At 51.8% G+C, this 18,071-nt stretch overlaps 1 protein-coding gene across 4 annotated transcripts in view; it reads right to left on the bottom strand.

Moving 5' to 3' along the window:
- Positions 1–17,591, bottom strand: part of Znf516 (zinc finger protein 516) — a 93,029-nt gene extending 75,438 nt beyond the window's left edge. For 2 of the 4 annotated variants that reach the window (XM_051202257.1, XM_051202255.1), the window contains exon 1: positions 17,020–17,130. The gene's annotated coding sequence lies outside the window, so the exon portion shown is untranslated. Of the gene's footprint in view, positions 1–17,019; positions 17,131–17,461 lie in introns of those variants that run through there. The other 2 variants (XM_051202256.1, XM_051202258.1) reach the window with 2 other exon arrangements.
- Between the last annotated feature and the right edge of the window lie 480 nt (positions 17,592–18,071).

Consider the following 18,071-nt stretch of genomic DNA (forward strand, 5'->3'; position numbering starts at 1 on the left):
AACTTTAAACTTAAAAATATTAAAATAGGGGCTGATGGCTCACAGGATAAGAATATTTGCTGTTCTTGCAGGATTCAGATGTAATTCTCAGCACCCACTTGATGTTCACAACCATCTGTAACTCCAGCTCCAAGGGATCCAATGACCTCTCTTCCAGCTTCTGAAGACAACGGGCATGCACAAGGTATGCATGTATACATGCAGGCAAACACTCATGCACATAACGTTTTAATTGCTAAACTAAATCTGTGGCTGGAAACCAAAGCTACAGTGACTGCCACAAACAGGCACTGTTGATTACTAGAGTAGAAATGGGATCGTGAAAACTCCAAAGTGTCTGTGTATGCCTTCAAGACAAAGTCTATCTTTAACACCCCCCCCCCCAAGCAGTAAGGCCCTGAGAACACCCGTCAATCAGCCACTCTGCTTCAATCGCTAAAAACGCACACATAGCTTCAAGTACTTCCCCTGGACGAGAGCACTGGAATCTCCTCACTGCCAGGCAAGGCAGTTATATGGAGGGGACAGAGTCCACACCAGAGCCTGTGGGGGCCGGGCTCCGCTCCCTCCCAGCCACAAGTCCTTTCACTTAAAAATAGGACACAGCCCATTCGCTTAGCCCCAACTGCAGACATCTTAAAGTGTATTAAACAAAGTGCCTTTTAAATGAATAGGAAAGAATTCCGCCCCGAGTGATTAACTGTAAACCCATAGTCCTATTTTCCACTAACCCTCTAAGACCAGTCAGGGTTTGTCTAAGAAAGGGATGTTATAATCAGAACACTTTAATTTATTGTGGAACTGAAGTCCATCTGACCAGCAGATCCTAAGGCAATTGAATAACCATAAATCGCACATGACTGGATGGAAACAGCCTGAGCTCTTGAGCCCCCAGATGTGCAGCCAGCAGGGGGTGACTGGCTCTGGCAGCCTAAATCATTTTCAAGGCCAGAAACCAGTGACGAAGCCTAAAGTCACAGAGAACTGAGGATTTCTGAGCCCAGGGAGCAATCCTACAAGGCCGGTTCATTCGCCAGCCAGCCCTGCCCTCAGGAAGCAGTTTTCTGCTAAACAGACACGTCCTCGACCACATCGGCATACGTGCTGACTTGCACTTTCTGTCCTCCGTGACCCCACCCGCGTACAAGCCAACCTCACCTTTAAAAGACCAGCAAGTTTTCTGAACACTGATACTGACATTCCACGAGATAACCAACAGGGTTCCAGCGGCATTCCGCTTTATCAATGCAAGCCTTGCGAAGACCGATAGATACAGCCAGGAAGGGAACTTGACCCTCAGTCAAAATACTAAACCTGCTTGATCAGAACATCTGCATTGCAAGCAGGAAGAACTGGTAACTACAAGTCCCATCCAGGAACAAGGCCCAGCCCCTGAACCAGGAAGCAATTCACATCTTGCCTTGAAATCGGGATAAAACTGCATCAACCAAACCAGAGAGCCTGAAAACCACTGGAGGCTTTGCAGGGTGCACTCAGCGGCAGGAATGCGCGCCCACCCTCTGGTGCCTTCCCACCGGCTGAGTGTCCGCTCACTTTCTTCATAAGCCTCTTCCCTTCCACCTGCCTCTCTCGAATGGCCTGCTATGATGTGTCCCTCTATGTCATCGTCAGTCCCACAAGTAACGAATGACACAATATTCAGAAGCCACAATATTCAGAGCCCTACAGTATTGGCACACCTCCCACCCCAGGGCGGCAGGGCCTCCTCGGGCATCAAGGCAACTTCAGACACCATCTGGCTTGCTCCTCTCCAGAGCAGCAACACTCCCTCAGAGCACCATTACCTGATATCTACCGACATGAAGCTGCCATGCCCTGTTTGATTAAAGAAGACCAACGAAATGCTGTTCCCTTGTCCTTCTGAAAAAAGAAACAAGATGGCCTACCTGCCTCCACAGCAAACCCCCAAACACTCTAACACAGAGCGGAGAGAGTACTGCCCTCTAACCCATAAGCCGTGCTGCTAGAGGGGAGGAAGGAAGGGGCCCTGGCTGGGGAAAAGTGGTACTCATCTTCTACCAGGACAGTGTCTTCTCAGGGACAGAGACTAACCCTCCCTAGGGTTTCCATCTGGCCTACCTCAGCCCTACACAGTGTTTATCCATCTTCTAAGTTTCCTTGTTTTGAGTCTCTCAAAAACACATCAAACCATGGAGGAAAAAAGTCTGAAGGTTCAGTGCATAGATAACACCGCACTCTAACCAACTGAGCCAACCAGACAGCTAAATCCATCTTTAAACCTATGGAAAACAGCTAAGTGAACCAGTCACCTCACAGAGCGTACCAAACTGAGTGCTAGATGGCAGAGAACACACACTCAATTCTGAGCCACACCTTCTTTGGACAAAATACCAGATTAAAAACTAATTCACTTCAAACTGCAAAATCACCCCTGGGATCCCTCATCCAGCAGCGAGGTGTATGGCGACCACCTGACCACGCAGGGTCCTTCTGGGTCTTTGGGTACAGGAGCCAACACCCTGCTCATGGGAGGCAGGTGCCAAGGACAGGGCAGGGAGAGGTACCCTGGTGTTCACACCACCCCTCACAGTGAACAGGGCCACACCTCTCCGCAGGATGATCTCAAGGACAAGAGCAAAGGCCAGCAGTGAGGACTGGCCTTCCATTTCCATGATTTGGGTTTCTGTGACTACTCAGCTCCAGCCTGACCACTGACCACATTTTTCCCCTCTCTACAGGTAGGGGTGCTGTTCACACATGCCCAGAGACATCAGGGATCTGAAGACGAACCTGGGTCAACCCTGCTGGGTCTCTTTTGAATAACAATGCTAGGATTGGGCAGTTTATCAAATGCTGTGGCAGAGGCAGGAACCATGGCACAGGAAGTGACCTTCATAACCTAGGAAAAAGATGCTGTGTATACAGTAGGGGTTAGGTCCCGAGGCATCCCCACGGTCCCCTCCCTCAGCATTCAGGACACCCGCACTACCAACACGGTCCCCCAGAGCGAAGCTTGACAACTTTCACCCCTCAGAATCCATTTCAGCTATTTCAAAAGTAATAAATATACCCTCCCCTTGAAAACAGGTAACAGGACAGTCCATGTAGGGTGGGGATTTCCACACCAGGCCTGATACGGGAGGGGCCTCCCTCACTAGGCTGCCCGCTGGAACCCACAAGGGTGCCAAATGGGGCCTGTCCACGCTGGGACGGGCGGCTGGCATGACTACAGGTAAGTTTCAAAGATCACTCATAGAGAGAACAAAAACTGCACCAGTATTAACTCCTGTATTGTTTGCATGTAAACTACATAAATTAGTGTGTACTCACGTGCGTGTGCACAGGCCAGAGGGCAACTGGAAACTGGTGCCCTCCTCCTACCACATGGGCTCCGAGGCTCCCACCCACCCGGGGGGCTAAAGCTAGCTCTGGGCCACGCCTCACAAGCTCAAGAAGCACGTGGAGTGCATGAAAGCTTTTTTAAACAATAATAATGTTACCCAATTCTCTTTCGATGTGATTATTAGCATTCTATCTTAATGAGTGGCATGCAATCCACAGACAGCAACCAAGTAGACCAAAGTCTATCTGAGGCCTGCCTCTAAACGACCTCGGGCTAAGAACAGCTCTGACATGTGTGATGGTTAGGGGAAAATATAACAATGTGTGAGACACCGGATTGGGAAACCCCAATTCCAAGTGTCCATAACGAAGGCTTCTCTGAGGTGATGTACTCTCTCTAATGCTTTAGTGCTTCAAGGCCAAGACCACAGGGACAGCTTCACCTGGCCCAAAAAGCCTATCTGTTTAAAAAAAGAAAAAAGACAGTTCCCCGGGGCCTGGGAGACAGCTCAGTGGCTGTGTGCCTGCTCTGTAAGTATAAACCTGAGTTCAAATTCCTAACATGTGTGTAGAACGGCGGGGGGGGGGGGGGGGGGTAGATATATGAAGAGACAGAAAGGAAAGATGAGGGAGGGAGGGAGGGAGAGAGGGGGGAGGGAGGGAAGGAGGGAGGGAGGAAGGAAATAAATACAGTATGGCTACATATGCCTGTGACCCAGTACTTTGTGTGGGGGAAGATTACCGGGGCTCTCTGGCCACCAGCCCAGCTCCAGCCTCAGTGAAAGATACCTCCACACCCATGAAACACACGCACACACGCGCACGCACACACACGCACACACGCGCACACGCACACACGCGCACACGCACACACACACACACACTTTCTTGAACTCCTGGGCGTGAAGGAGGGAGGGAGGGAAGGAGGGGGAAGGGAGGGAGGAGGGAGGGAGGGGGATGGGGGATGGGCAGTCCTTGCCCAAAATGTTGCAGGTACAGCCTGGGGTGGGGTGGGGGTCAGCTAGGGAGGAAAAGCTTTCAAAGGTCGCTCTCAGCCCCCTGGGGCATGAGGTCACTAGGACAGAAGGATCCAGACATGACTGAAGGCCCCCCCACCCCGGTGTCTAGAGCCCCCAAGTCCCCCTGTGCCGAATCTTCCTTAGATCACTCCTAGGAGCCAGTTTATTTTCAGGCCAGATAGTTGAATTAAGACCAGGGACTCTGAGGACCCCAGAGCCAGCCAGACTCGGGTCAACTGCCATGATGGCGCCCTCCAGCCTCTGGTGAAGAACTCACCTGTAGGAATGGGAGTGGGCCTTGACTCCCCAAGTCCCATCTCGAGTGACTCAAACCAAGATGGAAACCCATTCTACAATCATTTCAACGGACACCGGGGGGGGGGGGGACTGACGGGGGTCACAAACCAATGACACCTGCCCAGAGAAGCCAGCTTCTATCCAGAAGGGTTCTAGTCTGGAAGGCTTCTATCCAGAAGGGTTCTAGCTTCCATGTCCCCAAGGGAAAAGAGGCAGAAAGGACTGCCAACTTCCTCCAGCTGTTCTGGGTGTTAAATAATACAGATGGAGCTCACAACAGTGCTGTGCTGGAGCAGACACCTTACAAAAGGTCCCTGAAATGACAGAGGCTTCAGTGGGAGCCTCGTGGGGGACTAGCTGTGCACGCTTTCACCAACTTAACCCTGTGATAAACATCTGGTAAGAGGGCCAGCAGGGAAACTCGCCAACAAAGGCACTTGCCACCAAGCCTGACAACCTGAGTGCAATCCACAGGGCCCCCAGGGTGGAAGGAGACAACCACTCCCACAGCTGGACCTCCCACAGCTGGACCTCTGACCTCCACACATGTGCTCTGGCACACAATGGCCTACGCAATACACAGTAAGGAGTTTTCTTCTTAGGACCTTATGACTTTACAGTACCTAAGTAGCCAGAAGGGACCACTTTTGAAAATCTCATCTGCCTTGACACCATCACCGAGCTCACAACTACCTGTGACTCCAACTCAGGGGTTCCGACACCATCTTCTTCTGGCTTCTACGGGCATCCTCAACCACACGCACATACCAACACGAACACATAACAAAACAGATACATAAAATTACTAAGTACACAGCTTCAGGTAGACAATGAAGACGTATCATTCTAAATGTGGGAGTCCTTTGGGAGAGCATCCAGAATGGCTGCCTGTGTCTGTTTAGAGTAAGCCCACAGGAAAGGCTTAACAATAAAGAAAAACTGAACAGCATAGAACCATGGAGCGCCGAAGAGTGAAGATACCTCTACATGTCATTAGTGATCACAAAGGGTCCACCCAGACAGGCATCAACCAAAACACACTGGACAAAACACCCGTCAGCCCAGTGGGCCACCAGCGCTGGTCGCTGGCTGAATTACTAGAAGGAAGGACCCTGCCTGGCTGTCTGGCCTCTGCTCCGTCCTGTCTTATCTCTTCTTTCTCGATATCTTGTCTGTGATGCCCCAGATGAGCTTAGAGACGAGTGCCCACCGCCTCCTGGTCAGCTCTCCATCTCACCAGCCCTGGCACACTCCTTACCAGCTTGCCACACCCAGACCTCTCTGCCAATGCCTTCATCTCCTGTTTACCTGCCCCCACCTGAGCAGACACCCAACCAAAGGTCTCTGATCTTCCCCGGTCTGTGGCTTCAGGCACAGAGAACTCGCTGTGCGTCAGAATGGATGCTGGCTTTTCTGACTCCTTTCCCTAGTCTTCTGGTAGCTCCGTTCTTAGAAGCTTTCTAGATCCACTGCCAGTAACTTGCTCTTACGATGTTTCTAGCTAGGAATCTACAGATCTGTAGAGACCTTGCCAGATAAAAGGGGCCCCGGGTTTGAGCTCAATACTGGAGGTAAAATGAGATCTGGAGATGGCTCAATCATACATGCATGCATACATACATACATACATACATACATACATACATACATACATGACGATCTGAGTGAAGTGGTTTGTGTCTATAACCCCAGGCCTGGGGAGCTGAGTGGATGGTCAACCTAACCTAATCAACAAGCTCCATGTTCACAACACCCCCCCACACACACACAGCTATTGACACTGGTAGTTACCGCTGGACTTCCTTAGGAAATCTACACCTTTGCCCACAGGCCTGGCCTGGAAACTATGCTGACAGCTGGCTGGCTTGGGGTGACAGGGCATTCTGCTTCCTCCTCTGAGGTGCTGCTGTGGCCTCAGATGGTGACAACCGGCCCAGCTCTCACACAGACACTTCACTGTGGAGAGATGCAAACCCTGAATCACCACTTTCTCTCCGTTCTGCGGCCAGCGCTAAGCACCACAGGCGAGCCCAGGAGCCCCTGTACACCATGCTTAGCGCCATGCTTAGCGCCTGACCATTTGCCAGCCTGGTGCTGAGTCAGCAGACTCTCAGTACCCTTGTCCTCTAGAAAATTAACCTGGTGCTAAGATACCAAGGCCAAACCCCGCCCCACTGTGGCCTTGACTGAGTGACCAGATTTCCCTGCGTTTTACCACCTACAGAACCCCAAGTTCACCCAAAAATCACCTCTAAGCCATCTAAATACAGTAAAGTCAAACAAACAAACAAAAAACAGAATTACAGAAAGAAATGCCAATGATCATAAGTGCACTACCCTGTATACAGTGAGGCCCTGGCTCAAAAGCAAACAAAAAGAATGGGAGGAGAAGGGGGAAGGAGGAAGGGGGGAGAGAAGGGGGAGGGAGAGGAGGGCGAGGAGGGAGGGAGGGAGGGAGGGAGGGAGGGAGGGAGGGAGGGAGGGAGAGAGGGAGGGGGGAAAGCAGAAAAGGAGAAAAGCAAGGCTTCACACTAGCCTGCTCAGACTAAGAAGAGGTAGCTAGTCATTTATCCCCAAGGTTGGAACACAACTCAGTGGCAGGAAGAACACACACACACACACACACACACACACACACACACACACACACGAAGCCCTGGGTTCCATCCACAGATGCCCCTAAGGAAGCCTCTGTGAGCCAAAAGATGTGATGCACTTTCTGAAATGAGTGGCTGTGCTCACAGACAGCGTGACTGAATGCCTACAGCACATGTCCCAGCTGACCCTGCTCTTGTGCAATGCAACAGAGACACACGCTGTACAATTAGACCCCAAATTCCAACTGAGACAGACGCTTAACGATGCATGCCTATGGGAAAGGCGAACTACTTCCTAAAGTTAAGATTCAGGACAGCCCTATAATCTTCCACCAACCTAGACAACAAGTGATAAGCCCAGCCACCAGGAGAACCATTAACATCCTCGGCTTCTCTGTCACCAGGGTAATTTACAGAGGCTAATTTTAATCCTACCACTAATCCCATGATTCTACGAATCGTCCCCAAGTTTGTGTTGCTATGGCGAGTGCTCATACACCAGGAATCCACTTACTGTCCGTCGGTTTTAGGAATGAGACCATCCTCCTCCTCCCCCCCCCTCATGTTTTTCAAAGTAAAAAGCCATTTCTGGGGAAAGGAAGACAATTGGGTGACTGGGTACGATGTTATTCTCATCACAATGACAATTATGGCTTCATGCCAAGTGTTACTCCTTAACAGAAGAATATCATCATCATGCTAATGGGTCATGCTAAAGACGGCAAGTACTGGTGTGATTGGAATGATCCGTCTGGATCTGGGGGGCATGACTGTCATGAATGGTGGCATTTTCCCCGCACTAGCATGGAAATACTGTGTCACCGTACGGCGTGACTTGGGTGTAAGGAGAAGCACAGCTCCGCTGTCCAAACTCTCTACTCAGTGCCCAAAGAGTCCGCAGAGCGCAGCTGGGGACACATAGGACCCAGCGTGTCCCAGCTTCTTTCCTTGGGACAGGAAAACCAGAAGATGGCGGCTACCAAGGCTATCTGAGAAGAAAAGTGTCCACAGAGCCTGGATCTCTGGGAGAGCAAAGCCAGGCATTTGTCAGGGACAGAGGAGACAGGACACGTTGCTGCCCTCCTGAGTCTCAGCATGAAAATCTACACTCTTGTGAATTAAATGCAGTCTAACCGAAAGAAATCCCCAGCTAGAGTGTGCAAACATCAACTACACGTGTAGATAATTCTACAACAGATCAGACCTTCCAGTAAAACTAGAAAACTCTAATAGATCTATAAAATCATCTCTAAAACCAGGAAGTCATGAACATAGCAATCTTATATATATATATGTATATATATATATGTATATATATATCATATACATACATGCATACATATATATATATATTCTCTCTCCCCGGACACACTCCGGGGGGAGGGGGTGCTAAGCCCTTAAAATTGGGTAGGGGGACAACAGACATTTTTAGCTCTAGGTTACAATCACTGGAATCGTAAAGAACTAACGTGTAACATTCTTGCTGACCAGCGGGACCCTTAGTCTTACTCCCAAGGAAAAGTTTTGCCATGCCTATCAAATTCTAGGTTTTTCTGAATTGGCATAATCACTCAGCACTTCGTGGGAAACTACTTCCTATGAACAGGAGCCTTGCTCACCACTCAAAATCCCCAGCTGAAGAAGCTGCTAAGGCCACAGCTACCTCTGGGCACAACTCGCAATGCATCACCGACTGTACTCAATTTCAAAGAACATTCTCGAATGCCAAAATAAATCAATGTCCAGCACAGCTCCACTCAGCTCATGCAACACAGGTTAAATAGAACCATATGGTAAAGACAGACACATGTTGCCCTTTGCTGAAACAAAGGACAAAAATTCCTAACAAATTGTCCCTTACCCTTTCACATGGGAGGAGGTGGAGCTGATTAGAAAGATTTCTGAAGGGCTAAGAATGCTGGGGGAGGAGGAGGAGGATTACTGCCTCGCCATTAACAAAATATTAGATTCAACAGAAGGCCTCCGCTTCTGAGAAACCCTCCAGGTCTTGAAAGCTAACACCATGTTGTAACCTCTAAGCGCCATCTCCTAACTAAGCAGGAGGAGGCGGTGGCATCAGCATGTCCCTAGGGTATGACAGGCAGTGAGAGGCAACCTACCTGTTCCGAAGGAATAAAACACCTGCTCAACTAAGCTCGGAAATAAAACAGCAAGACAGGCACCTACCTCCCCACCCACCCACAGCTGTGGAGACAGACCCCCTCTGTTACACATCGTGTATGGAAAGAATTCATACTGCAGAGACTTCATTACATTTCTGACCCAAACACCCAGAGCAAAATAACCTGGCAGGATGAACGCATCCTGGAACTCGGACACACGTCTGACAAAGCTGCCTTTTCGATTATTTTTTCCACTGTTCTCCAGCTTTGTGTCTTACTTATTACTTAACATATATTTACATGTTTGCTTTCTAAAAATAGCTAATTACACTGCTTAGTAATTTCCAGTACCATTTGGGCTGAAGATTAAACGACGGATCTTTCTTGAAAAACTACTTTTAAGGCATGCTGGGAGGCACAAAATTATACTTCTTGACAATCCCAATGTGTGCATGGAAAGCATTTTCTTACACACACACACACACACACCACACCACACCACAGCTCCCAATCCGGCAGGGAAGGACACAGCTGCCAGTGTCACGTGTAGGCAGATGCAGGGGGTAAGGAGGGCAGAGTAGACGGTTCCAAGTGCCAATTTTCACCAGTCCTTGGGAAATACACCTCATTCATCTCAACAGACAGGTCAGGACATTCACAGCCCCAGGGATGTAGTCATATGCCTGACGTGTGTCTCCCTGGAATAAAACTAACTTTAAAGTAGAGCTGTTTTGTTTTGTTTAAGACTCAGATAAACATTTCAAATTCACACTCAATACCTCCCCTTTCGGGCTTCCTTTTCATGAGATTAATCTTACTAATAAATTCTCCATTAAATAGAAACACTAGAGAGGACTCCTTCCTTTGAGTGGGTTTCTGGTAACTTTTGAAAATTCTGAAATAACCATAGCTGGCTTCCAATGACAAGAAGACTCCCCACCCACTCTCCTGAGCAGGAGAGGAGGAGGGTGTGGGGGGGGAGCACTTGGAAGAAAAAGGTCTCACCCCTCCCCCCAGCTGCAAAACCCCTTCTGGTGTAGGAGTGGAGGATGGGACCAGGGCTTGAATGTGGAAAGTGCTGCCCCTTAAATGCCCCCGATATTCTAAACCCTGAACAGGTGTTTGCCACTGCACTCCAAGCTGTCTGGTACAAAGGCTGGGCTCAGGGTCCCACAGTCGTTGCAGAAGCAGACGTAAAACTCTACACACAACCCCTGAGCAGCTACAGGGTCCACATTCACACCTGCCTCCCAGCAACTCCACGTTCCTCTTAGCCAGGGTCACAGACAGCTTCGGGTCCCAAAAGCCCCTTTCTCCTTCCTCGGGCTTCACCACAGCCCTACATCCTGAAGCTGAGCTTGCTGGGAAAACGCAGCTCCTGAGGAGGTGCAGTTCCCAGCAGCACCAGAGGGGTCAGTCGCCTGCCCTGCCAGCTACAGAGTAATGAAATTAGTCCCTCATGCTTCCACGTGAATAATTCTGGAAGCTAAGGTCAAAGGTGCCGAGTTGTAAGGAGCCTGGAGAAGGCTAGTGAAGCACCAAACAAAACTCCAGCAGACTCACAGCAGAGCTTTGGGGGGGGGGGGGTGTGCAAGCTCAGGAAGATGGGAGGTAGGGGATTTCCCTGCTGTTTCCAGAACTTGGGGGGGGGGCAGGGGGGAAGGAACACTAACAAAGAGATGCATTTTTAAAAAGGGTTTTGTCAGAATAGCTTCTTTCAAGCACTAAAACATCTAAACACATGTACTTGGTAAGCTGTCTGCCTTTGAAGAAGGAATGCTATTCCGGGGTTCAAATGTGTATAAAGCAAATATCTAACTAAATAAATTTGCTTCTCCTTTCTTCCACGAGTTCCGTTAATTATGATCAAATCCACATGCAGCACTAAGAGAAATTTGGGCAATTCCGGGATACATGTGGCCAGTCCAAAAAAAAAAAAAAAAAAAAAAAAAAAACACCAAAGTGAAAGCTGGTATGTCCCCTGCATGGTAACAGCCATGTTTACCCAGTGCATCTAGTGATAGTTTAAGCGGAGTATTTCTTGTAATGCTATATAGTTAACACCTGTCCTTCTCTCCTAAATTGAAAGTCGAATAAGAAACAAAACAGTGAGATGACCAGGCCAACCCTCTAAAGGAGCAACATTGTAATAGGAAAACACAGGCCAGGGCATGCTACCTCCCTCCTGCCCAACATAATCAGCTTACATTTCGGCTCCTATTTCCACAGTCCTAAGGTATAATGCAGCTGAAATTCTACACACAACCTCCAGTCCCACTCAACACCACTCCCACAAAATTCTTTCTCAAAGATTACTCCTGGTAAATTATGAACAAGGCAGAAAACACATCTGGAGTACGGATACACAAAAACCTACAACAACCCCTTACACCCAGGGCTGGTTTTTCCGAGAAGGAGCCATGACTAAACTCCACTCAAGTTGCCAGGGTACATTACCATCTTCCCCCAGTTGAGGACTGGGAGCCATCTGTTGGAGTATTCCCCACTTCCAATTATTCCTAAAGAGTCTCCTTTTCCCTTTCACGTAACTGTTGCTAAACTTAATCACATCAAATGCTCCACTTATAAAACTCAAGTATCTCCTGGCAGGAGACAGTAAGGTAAACGGGGTTAAAAGTTTCATTTATAAAAGTGGGGATACTGTGTGGCCTGTTGGGAAGGGCTCCTCCCAATCCACTTTAGCAGTGTCTCTGGGACAAAGTGGGAAGTTAAAAAAATAAGATTTCAACATCCCGGGAGAATTTTTAGAGATGCCTTAGTTGCCTCTACAAGGTGTTTACAAACAGCAGTGTTCACTTAAAGCTGCTGAGATAAGCTACTAAGAAGACAAACCAGCAATTAGAATCAGACGCAGATACCAAAGTCAAAGTTTTAGGTTTTTAAAAGCTCAGGAACACAAATAATCCAAACTCCTTTCTCTGTGGCCACTGTTGGGAGCAGCAGCAAGTAGCCAGAGCCAGCTACGGTGGTGTTTTGTCCCCTTTTGGAAAGCCATGCCTACTCCTCTGGCTGGCTTTAAAACAGACCCACTGGGATAGCTGCTTCTTTAGAATGCTAATGTACTCTGAAGGCTTCTGTATGTTCAAATTAGCAAGTGTAAGGAAACAAGTTCTCCTAATGAACTAAGAAAATATTAGACATGGATTTATCTTAACACATCAGCATTTTAATTTAATTATCAAAACAGTTGTTGCAAGCCTCTCCCTGAGTTCAGTTTGTCCCAGAACCCTTTCGAGACAGCTATGGGGTCACTCTCGTGGAACTAAAGCTGTCCCCTCCAGTGACCCAACTCACACCCCTGACACCAGGGCAGCTCAACTCCATCTCCAATTTTGCTAGGGAGGGGGAGGGGGCCCTCAGAAGTCATGCACAATAGTAGTATGGTATATTTGATTCTAGCCGGTCTGTGTAAATAAAAATAAACACAGCTATTTTGACGAAACGATTAAAGAATACAAGAGAAAATGAAGGAGCGACAAAAATGTACTCTCGTGTGCAGGGCAGTGTGTAGCGAATATCATATCAAATAGCAGGCATGCCTAGTTCCTTAAAGTAACACATTCCTAAACCGAAATACTCCAATCATATTAATAGGGAGGTTTAAAACGTAATCTGGAAAGATCCTATTGGGGAAGCTACCCTCTTTGCTTCTACGCCGGTCAACGCACATCAATTTTTAAATTATATTTAGCCAACATTCAAGACTTAATGGTAGGTTCACCGGGACGTGACGTGGTGCTGTACCTTTAATTAAGACGCCGTCTAAAGTTCTTCCGAGACTTGCCGGTTAAGTGGGCACCGCGAGTGGACGACAGGGACAGGCACTCGGTCCTTTGTTACTCAATGGACACCCTGGAAGGCCCGCCCCAGCCCAAGGGCACATCTGGGCTTCTAGAAACAACCCGACGTCCACTCGGGCCTCCTCTCCACCCAGTCATCGATCCGGTCTCACGCGTGGACCACGAGAGCCCCCCGCACCCCCCGAAGCAGCCAGCCGCCTGCACCCCGTTCCCACCGGCCACTCCCGCCCCCAATCCGGCCCTCGGGGGAGCAGGGCCCAACTCAGGTGTGGGGACTTACGTAACCGGGCCCCCTCCGGGGTGGGGGGGCGCCCGCCTCCCCCCCCTCCAGCAGAACAAAGTGAAGTTTAAAATAGAAGCCAATTACCTGGCCTGGCCGCGGCGCTGGGCCCCGCCGCGCCTCCGCCAGCCCCCCGCCCGGCCGGGCCAGCCCTCCCCGCCCGCGCTCGCCCACGCCGCGGCCCCGCGAGCCCGCCGCGCCGCCCCCGCCCCCCGCGCCCACGCCCTCCCCCACGGCCCGCGCCCCACGGCCCACACGGACCCCGCAGTCTTTGTTACGGTGCGAAGTTGGGCTTGCGGGTCCCAGTCTCTTTCACTTCTTGGGTTACAGGGCAGGCGTGTGACGTCCGCTGCACATGACGGGGGCGGGGGGCGGGCGCCAGAGGAGAGGGGGGCGGCGAGCCGGGGGCCTCCCCCCCTCCGGCGCCCCGCCCACGGCCCGCCCCCCGCAGCCCGCAGCCCAGCAACAAGCGGCCGCCGCCCCCGCCCCCGGGACGGGCAGGTGGGTGTCCCGCCCCCCGGCCGCACGCCCCGCCTCCAGGGCGGGCAGGTGGTGCCCCCCCCCCCCCCCCGCCCACGCACCCTCCCCTGCCCCCGCCGGCCACCCAGGCCCACGCCACCCCCCGACCCCACCCCCCCAGAGGCGCCGGGCGGCCGGGGCACACAGAAATAGGAATGATTTAATGCAGCGACATACCCATTCCTCAAGCCACCGGCTCGCCGAGATTGGAGAGAGGGCCCAAAGGGGTGGCGATCCGGTTGGGTGGAAACGGCCCGAGTAGGAGGGGACACGCGGACGGACAACACCTAGGAACCGAGTTGGAAATCTCAGGAGTGGGGGCGGGGGGCACCCCGGAGGCGACCTCGGTGCATCCAGATACCGGGTGTGGACACTGTGCCTCCCTTCCCAGGTCTGTGGCCCCACGGGGGTCTCAAGAAAGGGGAGGCGCACGCGTGCGTGTCACCCACCATTGCATCACCACCACCACCCCTGGGGAATCGCAAGGCAGACCACCGAGCGCCCCAAAGCCCAACATTTAAACACCAGCCAGGCGATCCCGTCCCGAAGTGAGTGCTGCACCGATCACCCATCACCAACTACGCCTGTTCCTAAGGAGACCGGGTGGAGAAGGTTCAGACAGTGACACTCTGCCCGGGAACGTACCCATTGTGCAGACGCGGCCAGGGCGCAGCACTGAGAAGACCCGTGAGCACCAGAACTTTCATCAGACATGAGCAGTTCGCACTCTAGAATTTACCAGGGACTAAGTATCACTCCCAGGGAGAGAATGAAATTGGAAGTTGGGAGGCGACGGTGCCCTTCAGTTTTATGTGGAGTTAGCATCCGTTTCCACAACCCACGATCCCTGCACGTTTGCTATCGCCAAGTCGCTGCCACACGACCCCACTGGCGCCTGGGAGCAGGCGGATGGAGCTGCTCTAGAGTCTCCAATGGTTGAGAAGTGTTATCAATCCTTCCTCTTTCCTTTCCCCGTGGCAGGTTTCGACTTGAATCCGAAAGTGCTGCCCAGTCTTCGCAGGAAGACGTTGAGAGGGGGCAGGATCTCCACTTGGACTGCTGCGTGCGCATCTAGCTGGACAGACTTGGATAAAAGCGTGTCCACGTCTACAGCACACATCTGTGCAAATGCGGGAGCCTGCGGATGCGCGCGGCTGGCCGGACTCTGGGCCGACACATGGGCGCGTGCACGCGCGTGCGCGCTCTCACACACACGCACACACCCCAAATTACCTCCGGGATGGAGAAAGCTGCCGCGGATTGGCCGACAGACCTATCACTCACACCCAGGGGGCAGGGAGACTCTGCAAGGCAGTTTCTTTTTTCTTTCTCTCTCCCCTCCCTGTCGTTCTATTTAGTGGTAAAACAACAGCAGGGCTCTGAAAGTTAGCCATCTATGCGGAGTTTGTCTCCCTAACGAGACTGGAGTCAGAGGATGCCATTTAAATATATCTCGTACGTCCACAATGGACGAAAAGGAAACTAGCGAGAGCGAGGAGTGTAGAGTGGGGGGGGGGTTGTATCGGGGCGGGCAGACTCAGGGTAGAGTGTTCTCAACACCCCAAAAGAGACTTTGACCTTTGAGTGATTTAATAATTAAAAATGTTTTTGCGAGTCAGATTACAACAGATGTTCGTCCCTAATTTTTAGAGTCGTTATTTTATTATTTAAGCATGCTGAAGCAAGCATGTTTCCTTAAGAAAGAACTGACCTATTTTTGGCAGGAGATAAACGATCATGTTAACAGATGTTAATCTTGTAATCTGTTTTTCCTGTAAAGCACTTCGCATACCCCAGCTTCAAGACCTTAAAAATAACATCTTTTCCAAAAAGACCTGACGTCACAATCCACTCCCTGGGAAGAAAAAAAAAAAAATCACGCTCCCCTCCAGTTTCTCTCTTCTGCAATGATTTCAAAGACATTAAATCTTTTTCACTTTATAAGTGCCGATTTGTTCTGCCCCAACTCCCACAGGCTTTTATTTGCATTTCAAATTCCACAGGTTACACCAGTCGCCTTTTCAAAAAAAAAAAAAAAAATGTAAACTAACAATGAAGCGGCAGTAAATGGCTTTTTGTGCATCTGGATTAAATAAGACGCCGAATGAATAATATATTTTAAAAGAGGGGCGAGCAAGTTGATCCGTGCTCACCCAGCGACCAAGCCAGGCAATGAGTTAGCTACACACACAACCCCGAAGCTGGGGGTTGGGGAGCTGGCCTGGTCTGCTGCGGAGAGCTTGTTAACGCTGGTGATGGATGCGGCTGACTTACAGACCCACATTTTTCGGGTAAAGGGCTGGTTCTCTGGAGTCCTAATCGCAGGGACCCACTGGTTTGCCGATTCACAAAGCCTGATTATCATCGCACGCCCGCCTTCCTCCAAGAACCGCTGACTGAAAGACCCCACTGGCCTGCATGTGACAAACTTACTCAGACAAAGTTTCTTTAAAACTTGACGAGGAGGTTTAATCTAAATACTGATCTTAACTCTTCGGTATGTTCTCCCTGGAAATGGCAGAGGAGGCGCCGTTCCAACCCCCACCCCACCCCCGCAGCATACACCCTTCTGCGTTCTCTTTCACATACCCGGGAGGGTGTGATTCGTGTGTGTGTATGTGTGTGTGTGTGCACACATATACACATATATGGCTATCAATAAGTCCCCCTCCCCCACTCTGCTACACCCCCGCAAGGCAAAGCGCAATTCCGAGGAGTCCCCGCCACGCAGATCTCCTTCCCACCCCACTCAAGAGTCACTTCCAGAATCTCGCCCCCGCCCCCGCCCCCACCCCTACGCGAACTTCCCTTCCTAGAGATCCCACTTCTTTAGTACCAGGGTCACTCAAATCTCCCCGCTGACCACAGAAGCCCGGGGAGGGGACCGTGAGAACACCCCACCACCACCACCACCGAACACACACACACACGCAAACAAGTCCCCTAGGCAGCGGCGCTCTGTGCCCACAGGCATCGATCCCCTCCGCCAAACCCTTAATAATTGAAGCGGCTCCTCCGGCCCCGCCGCCCATCACCCACCTTCATTAGCCAGAGCGTTTTACTTTAAAGTAAGGCAATTTGCTCTTTGTCTCCTAATGGATGAGAGCGCATCCGAGCTCCCCTCCTCCCGCGTCGCCTTTGACGAAGTGTACAAAGCCAGAGCCTCTTCCGCGCTCCCACCCCGGCCCCCACCCCGCCCCTCCACTGCGGTAAAAGCCACCTCCCGGGCGCTCGCCCCGCCACCCGAAGTTGCATCTTCTCCTCTCCTGGAATTGCAGAGCGGAGTAACTACCAACACAGAAAGCCAAGTCGCCCTCCTGGCGCCAGGGACCTTCTACAGGGCGCGCCCCCTGCCCAGCACGCCCCCACCCCACGGGGCACAGCGGGGTCTTGGGCACGTTGTGGGTCCCGACCCTCCCGGCCCTGCCTGTCGATCCGCCCTCCCACGGGCCAGGAAGCGCCCCCGCCCCACGGCCCCTACCTTGGAGGGGAGGCGGCGGGCTCCGGGAGGAGGACGCGCACGCCCCGCGCATCTGAAGGTGAAGCAGAGCGCCCGCGGCGCCGAGCCGAGCGCTGCTCGAGACCGACCGCGCCAGCTGCGCCCGGGCGCGGGGGACGCGCGAGGGCGCGCGGGACCCGCCACGCGCCCGGCCCCCCTCCGCGCGCCGCGCGCGCGCCCGGGACGCACCCGCCCCGCGGGGGCCCAGGCGCCGGCAGGGCTCCGAGGGACTGCACCGAGCAAAGACGGGGACCCGGCGTCCAGGGTCGGAGCAGGCCCGAGGCTTCCCCCAGCCCGGGAATGGTCTGCCCTGAAGGAAACGCACACGCTGCACTATTGTCTCATCAGCACAAAGTTCTGCCACACTGCGGAGAAAGTCTGGAGGCTCAGCGATGACTCAGACCCACATAATTCCTCCCCTAATGGCACTGAATCACGACGTCCGCGGCTAGTGGTCGCCCCTCAGCTTCAAGTCTCAGATTGCCGCAGCTCCAGTTCCTAGAGGCTGTTCACGCGCGCGCACACCACACACACACACACACACACACACACACACACGCATCCATACGTGCAGACGTGCCTGGGATGAATG

This window comes from Phodopus roborovskii, unplaced genomic scaffold (genome assembly GCF_943737965.1).
Source record: "Phodopus roborovskii unplaced genomic scaffold, PHOROB, whole genome shotgun sequence".
Lineage (NCBI taxonomy): Eukaryota > Metazoa > Chordata > Mammalia > Rodentia > Cricetidae > Phodopus > Phodopus roborovskii.